Source organism: Molothrus ater, chromosome 1 (genome assembly GCF_012460135.2).
Source record: "Molothrus ater isolate BHLD 08-10-18 breed brown headed cowbird chromosome 1, BPBGC_Mater_1.1, whole genome shotgun sequence".
Taxonomy (NCBI): domain Eukaryota; kingdom Metazoa; phylum Chordata; class Aves; order Passeriformes; family Icteridae; genus Molothrus; species Molothrus ater.
In genome coordinates this window covers 141,429,968-141,436,929 of record NC_050478.2, presented here as the reverse complement: position 1 = coordinate 141,436,929, position 6,962 = coordinate 141,429,968, and positions in this window count along the sequence as shown.

The following is a 6,962-nucleotide window of genomic DNA, read 5'->3' as shown; positions in this document are numbered from 1 at the left end:
TCACACTGATCTGAGACCTTCAGCTCCACCTTATGGCTTATAAAGTACTAGGGTTTTTCCAGTCATATCACTTGAGTGATTATTTTTAAATCTTTTTTGGGGTGTGGGGAATGATTGCATCTTGTTAGTGTCAGGACTGCAAACAGCCTGGCCCAGGCTCTTGCTCAGAGGGAATGTGAGTAGGAGCCCACTGAAGTGACTCCTAATGAATTGGGGAAAAGCAGTTGAGAAGGCAAATGAAATGTGCCTCTGGTTGGAACAGAAGTTATGATAAAACAGGATTACTTGTCTCATGAAAGCTCGGCCAGCTATGGAAATAAGCACAAAATGCAGATGTTTTGTTTTCAGTGTCATTTGCACTGTCGTATAAGGTATGTTTGAGTGGTTTCCTAAGTCTCTGTAGTGAGGCTGTGGCTCAGATCTGCAGTTAGAGGGTTGCACCCCCCGGACACAAGTCCCTGGAAACCCAGTATGGGAAAAGATCACAAAGCCTTTTAAACAAGAGAAAGCTCTTGTTAAGACATAGTTCTGATTCAATTTTTTTTAATAGCCAGCTCTACTTATTTTAATAGACTAAATGTGCAAAGACTAAGTCCTTTAAGGGGAATACTAGACCTTTTTAGGAGTATGTTGGGCCCCGTTTTTATGTTCTTGCTGCTACCACCTCCACTCTTTTAGGTGCAGTCAGGGATAGAGGGAGAGGCATCCTGAAACCTGAATGAGGGTTTGTTACTTGTTACCTTGATCAATGGTAACAAGTCACCCTGTACACTTCCTTGGAGTGTCCTCACTGCCTGTCTTAGAGCCTAATAAAAGAAGTTCAGCCAAAAAACATTTTGAAAACCTCTTATACAATGAATATTAAAATTGTGACTCTGCTTTGCCCCAGCTTTCCCTAATCCTCATTTCTACTTCTTTGCTTTACAGGGGTGAACCCCAGTGAGCCATGTAGGGGATTGCTTTGACAAAACCTGAGCTGTTCTTATGATCAAAATTGCAGAACTTTGAAAGAGCTGTTTTCTAAAAGGCTCTATAAATAACTCATGTTGGTTCAAAGGCCTTCCCTAGGCTGGAAGGACACTAGTTCACTCCTCACCATTCTTGATGCACAGCATACTGCACTTTTTAGTTGAAAACAAGCAAATATCTTTTTAATATGTTTTCCTCGGATAATTTCAGTTCTGGTCAGTATAGACCTTGAACATAGACAGCAGCACACACAGGTTGCAGGTGAGGTGCCAGGTCCAGTCCAGAGCTCCTGATGGTGCTGCTGCTTTCATGCAGAGGCTGGAGGTGGGTGGTGGGACAGGAAAGACACCCACTCCCAGCTTCACAGGACAAATAAACAAACCACCCCATGGGACTTGTGTTTGCAGACAGAGAAACGCAGTCAGTGCAGGAAATGCGAGTTTCTCCTTGTCACAACACACCAGGAATTTTGACTTATTTTAGCAGGGCTTTTAAGCATTGAGTTAAGCTAATTCTTACCAGCATTTATTTTTATTCTTAAAGTTCATAAAATATGATGTCTCTGTGGGTAATCTTTGATGTGAAAGGTGTGTGTAATAAACTGTCAGCCAAGAAGCTGCCTCACTCCCTGTCTGCACCCTGTGCCAAGCTGGGGTGGGCTACAGTTTTGCTTTTTCTTGCTTTCCCTCCACAAGCAAAACTCACTTTTGTGAGGGATTTAGCTCATGCTCCAAGCCAGAACCCTCTTTCTCTCCTTCCTCCCACTCCAGTGTGGCAGCCCAGCTGGTGGGAAATGTCAGAGGAGGCTGCACACCCACGGGGGGGCAATTGCCTGGCTCAGCCTGGGGCCAGCCTCCAGCCCAAACATGATCCAGTCTAAGCTGCTGGAGCCCCTCTGGCCCTGGTCGTGGCTGCAGGAATTCCAGTGCTGTGCCAGCCTGGGACCCAGCACTCTGTGGCCTTGCTTTCTCAGTATGAGCTGTCTCTTGGTACCAGACCCATCACTTTTTCCCCTGGAGTTTGGGACACATTTTGCCTATGGGTCTCCCACCAGAAGCTGACCAAGGTTTTCAAGTATTGGTCCTCTCTTAAATTACTTTCTCCCAATCTTTTTATAGCTCTCCAACTGAAGTGGAATTTATTCTTTCTTTTTTTAATATAGCTGGAGGTGTAAATCCAGACAAATATAACTCCTGAGGGGGAATCAACCTGTCCATGCCACAGCTCAGCAGGGCCTGTGTTACTGCTGGTATATATAAAGCAACCAGGAGCCTTTTTAAACCTCTGAAACTGAAGTAATTTTTTTTTTGTTACTTATAGCTAATTAAATGGTTCTCATTCAAAAACGTTGTCTCCTGGTGGTAGGTAGAAACCTACAATCTTACTTTTACCACACACTTTTTATATTTAAAGCCTCTATTTTTAACCCAATGGTGGGATTCAGGGTTAATGCTCGTTAGATCTGTGTCTAGACAGTTGTGAAAAACAGGAAATGAATTACATTATAGTAGGAAAGGAGAATTTAACCTTTTCTCTCCTCACTGACACATGTGACTGAGGAAAATATGTTACAGCAGAGTATTTTGGAAAGTTTAAGGAAGTAGAAAAATGAGAAGAAAAAAAAAAAGCTGGGTTTCCACAGGGCCTTGTGGGAATTATTACACAGAAAATAATGCACCAGACTCTGCCCTCAGCTACACCCGGGCAGTAATTTGTTTCCTCTGGTCCCTGCGGAAAAATTGCATTTTATTATTCCCTGCTTATGCTGAACATTCAGAAGAAGGAAAAGCCAAGTTAGCCCATTTCACACACATGCACCAGCACACGTGCAGCTGCAAGAGAGCAGCCACTACACAACATCCTGCAGCACCCTGAGCCAGGCAGAGAGCTCTGTAACACCCCTGGGTATAACAGCACCTTGCACCCCTTCTCCTCAGGCAGCCCAAGGCCTCATGGTATTTTTGAAGATTTACAAAGTTATTTTTTGGTTTTTTTGATTAGACACCGAAAAAATGCAAAATTCCCTTGCTTGGCCCTTGAGGAAAGTAAGAGCCCAAAGTCTCATTGGCCCGAGCAGCAGCACAGGGATACTGCAGTGGCTGAGCATGTAAGGGTAAGGCTTTAAAAATTTGCTGTAATGAACCCAGAGCATGAATTATGGCTGAACCAGTGTGGACAGCTGGCCGGGGTGCTCCTTACCCCCTTATTGCCCCCATTCCCTGCAAATTTGCCGTTGTCCGATGCAAAACACACGGCGGTCAAGAGCGGTGCTGCCAGCGTCTTCCAGAGGCTCTGAGCGCTTTCCCCGGCCCCCTCATGTGGTTTCTTAACCCTCCCTGGACCCGGGAGGCTGCAGAAGGATCGAGCAAGTGCCCACTCTGCTGCAGGAGCACTGTCCCTCTTGGATGGCATCTCCCTGTGCCCCTGCCCGTGCCCACTCTGCTGCAGGAGCACTGTCCCTCTTGGATGGCATCTCCCTGTGCCCCTGCCCGTGCCTGCTCTGCTGCAGGAGCGCTGTCCCTCCCCAATGGCATCTCCCTGTGCCCCTGCCTGCTCTGCTGCAGGAGCACTGTCCCTCCCCAATGGCATCTCCCTGTGCCCCTGTCCGTGCCCACTCTGCTGCAGAACTGCTGTCCCTCCTGGATGGCATCTCACTGTGCCCCTGCCTGCTCTGCTGCAGGAGCACTGTCCCTCTTGGATGGCATCTCCCTGTGCCCCTGCCCGTGCCCGCTCTGCTGCAGAACTGCTGTCCCTCCCAGATGGCATCTCCCTGTGCCCCTGCCTGCTCTGCTGCAGAACTGCTGTCCCTCCTGGATGGCATCTCCCTGTGCCCCTGCCTGCTCTGCTGCAGAACTGCTGTCCCTCCTGGATGGCATCTCCCTGTGCCCCTGCCTGCTCTGCTGCAGAACTGCTGTCCCTCCTGGATGGCATCTCCCCGTGTCCCTGCCCCTGCCCGCTCCTCCCTGCAGGCTGTGAGCAGCCGGAGCTGCCGCAGGGACCCTTCTCATGGTGTGCACAGCACAGCTTTGCCTCCCTCGTCCATGGCTCTGCTGGAGCCAGATGTTTACGTTCGCTGACGTGCTGTCAGCTGGCCAGGAACATGAATATCCCTAGAGCAGTGCAACAAAGCCTTCCCAAGGATCCTCTGCGCCGCTCAGCCCGGGCTCTGCCATTCCTGCCCTCCTGGGATCCCGCTGCCTTTGGTGGCTGCTGAGAGCATGGAGGAAAGGGATTAGTCCTCTCCAGACTATTTATTTGCTTAGTTTTATCATGATTCCTTTTAATTTTGAAGGCACATGAACGTGCTGTGTACAAATCACTGGAATAATAGTGTAGTTAATTTTATGGCGTCTTTAGCACCGTCCAAAGTGGAAAAAAAAATACCAACCCAACCAGCAAACAACTGTCCCCGCAATGGAGTAGTCTAAATAAAGTTCTTTAAGCAATACAATATTTCCCTGTATAGCTGTCAATGTTTCCACTGCCAGTTTGTCTTCATAGAGGAACCAAGCTTTGGCACAGCTTATATCAGAAAAAAAAATCTTTAAGTGTTTCCAAGGGGGTGTGGGGTAAGGGGGATTATGGAAGTTAAACTCACTAGAAGAGCTGTAGAATGTTGGCCTAAGGGTCTCAGCAAGGAAAGAGCCTCCATTTATCCAGATTTACTTGCCCAGGCTTGTGCCAGAGAGGGAGGGAGTGGAGCAGGAGGCCTTGCAGCACTTGCACCTGACCGGGCAGCAGCAGCCAAGGTGTGGATCCTCCCCAGGAAGAGCCAGCTGCTAAGGGGAGTGGTGAGGAAATAATTCAATGTTGCCTATTGCTAATGCCAAAGCATTAGCAGGAGCCAGCACCCACTGCCAAATGAGCTGCTGTGGAAGGAGCTGTCTGTACCTCTGTGTGCCTGGGGAGGCCCAGGGGCACGTGCATGCAGATGGACACACAGAGTAAAAGCTGCCTTTCAGAAGTCTCGCTCTGCAGGGAAAGGAAGGTCAATAACTTCTTGTCAGCAGTAGCTTTGCTTGAAGGAGAGGCTTTAGGACATGGCTCATCCTGGAGTGGGGGGCTGGGAGGGAGTTTCTGCATTAATCACTAATGTCTTTTCTGGTTTTTTTCATTAGTATCTTCTGCTTGATGTCAGTGTAACCTGCTTGACAGTCTACTGCTGCCAGAAATGGTGTTTGATTTACAGAAGAGGTGGAAAGCTAAATAGAAGAGGATACAGGTATTCCAAGGATCCTCATTTTGGTGTCTCTCCATGGCCACACCGGTCTCCCCTGAGGTCTGCTGGCTCTAGAGACTGATGGACAAACCCCAAAGCTCCTCTTGCTGGCCAGGATGCGTTGCTGTAGTATCCTCTCAGGCATCTAGGAATCCACATTTACCTCAGCCCATCCTCAGGTTACCACATGAACTGCATGCACTGAGATCCTGCATCCCACTTAATATTTAATCACCCTTTGCCCTCATTTTCTTAAGTGGGCAGTGAAACCCTAGCTAGGCTGTGTGCCCCAGCAGCATGGTATTATATTACAGAAAACTCAAAACAAAGCTTCCACTTGCTAATCCAGCCATGTGCCAGGGCCATAGCCCTGGAGCTCCCAATGGCATTAAGCAGCAGCAAGGAGCAGCTCTAACAGTGTTTGGGAGCAGGCTCTCCTCCAGTGTGCAGGCCAGGCAGATGACCTTACTGTGAGACACAACAATTCCAGCTCAGAGGAGAACCAAGTGAAGTTGGTGACACCTCTGTTGGACCCACACATGTACTTCTGTCACGTGTCAGACTTCAGAGCTCCTCAGCACTGGGCAGTCTCCACATGTGATGTTTTGGACTCCACGTGCTAAGCCAGGGCATTTACTTTTTGAATGACCACAAATAATCCCCATTTCTGAAGATGTCTGTAAGCCCAGCAAGCATCTTTGCCAGGTTGGATGGGGGTCTGAGCAACCTGGTCTAGTGGAATGTGTCTCTCCCACAGCAGGGGGGTAGGAATTAGATGATTTAAGGTCCCTTCCAACCCAAACCATTCTATGATTCTGTGATCATTAGTAGGGTAGTAATGTCTTGCAACCTCCACTGTCTGCATTGCCCCTGCAGGCAGTGAGCAGAGGGGACCCCGTGGTCCCTGGCAAGGGCTGGGACCTGCACCCATGTGGCCAGGACCAGGCTGAGCCATTCCACAGCCCTGGATGTCCACAGCAGTTCAAGGCAATAGGGCCACAGAGAACACTGGCAGAAAGGTTCCATCAGGCTCTGTGTCTTGGAAGGGTGCCCCTGCTCACACAGCACCAGCTCAGAGGAGGCTGCAGCTTTGCCTCTGTGCGTGGATCTGACCTCCATGCACCATGAGAGCATGGAAAGGCTGGCAAGCAGGAGAGGCTGGGAATGTGAGTGAGTCTTCCTTGATGGCAACAGTCCCTAGCTTAGTCTTTCAGATCTCAAAAGCACCTAACCTGGGGTGTTCTATTTAATAATTATCAAATAAGTTAAGTGAGAATGACAAGTAAACAATCTACCCTGCAAAGGATCTCTGACAAATATGGCAGGCAGGGCACTGGAAATCTCAGCCTCCTGCTGGGAGCAAGGCAGGAGGAGCACCCTGCTGGTGACACCAGCAAGGAGAACAGCTGGGCCCCACAGCATTGGTTATTTTGCATCTCAAGACCGAGCATATTGATCTCTGTTTACTTTATGGGAACTCCATGGACAATGCATTTGAAAACAACTCTGGCCAGACTCACACTGTAGCATATTAAAAGGTATTTTTAGTACTTCTGGCAAAGCAGATTGAACTCTGCTTTTAGCTGTACTAACACAACTCCACGGAGTTTGCTGGCAGCCCTGCATATTCATACCGAGGTAGCAACTGGTAGAGGTTTCATGACTAAATAGTTGCATTTCCTTCATTTCCTTCAAGACAAAAACACAAGTGCAGATGGTGTGCTGGTGGGCTCCTGACTTACAGTGGGCTGTATTTTCTTCCCATTTTTTGCCT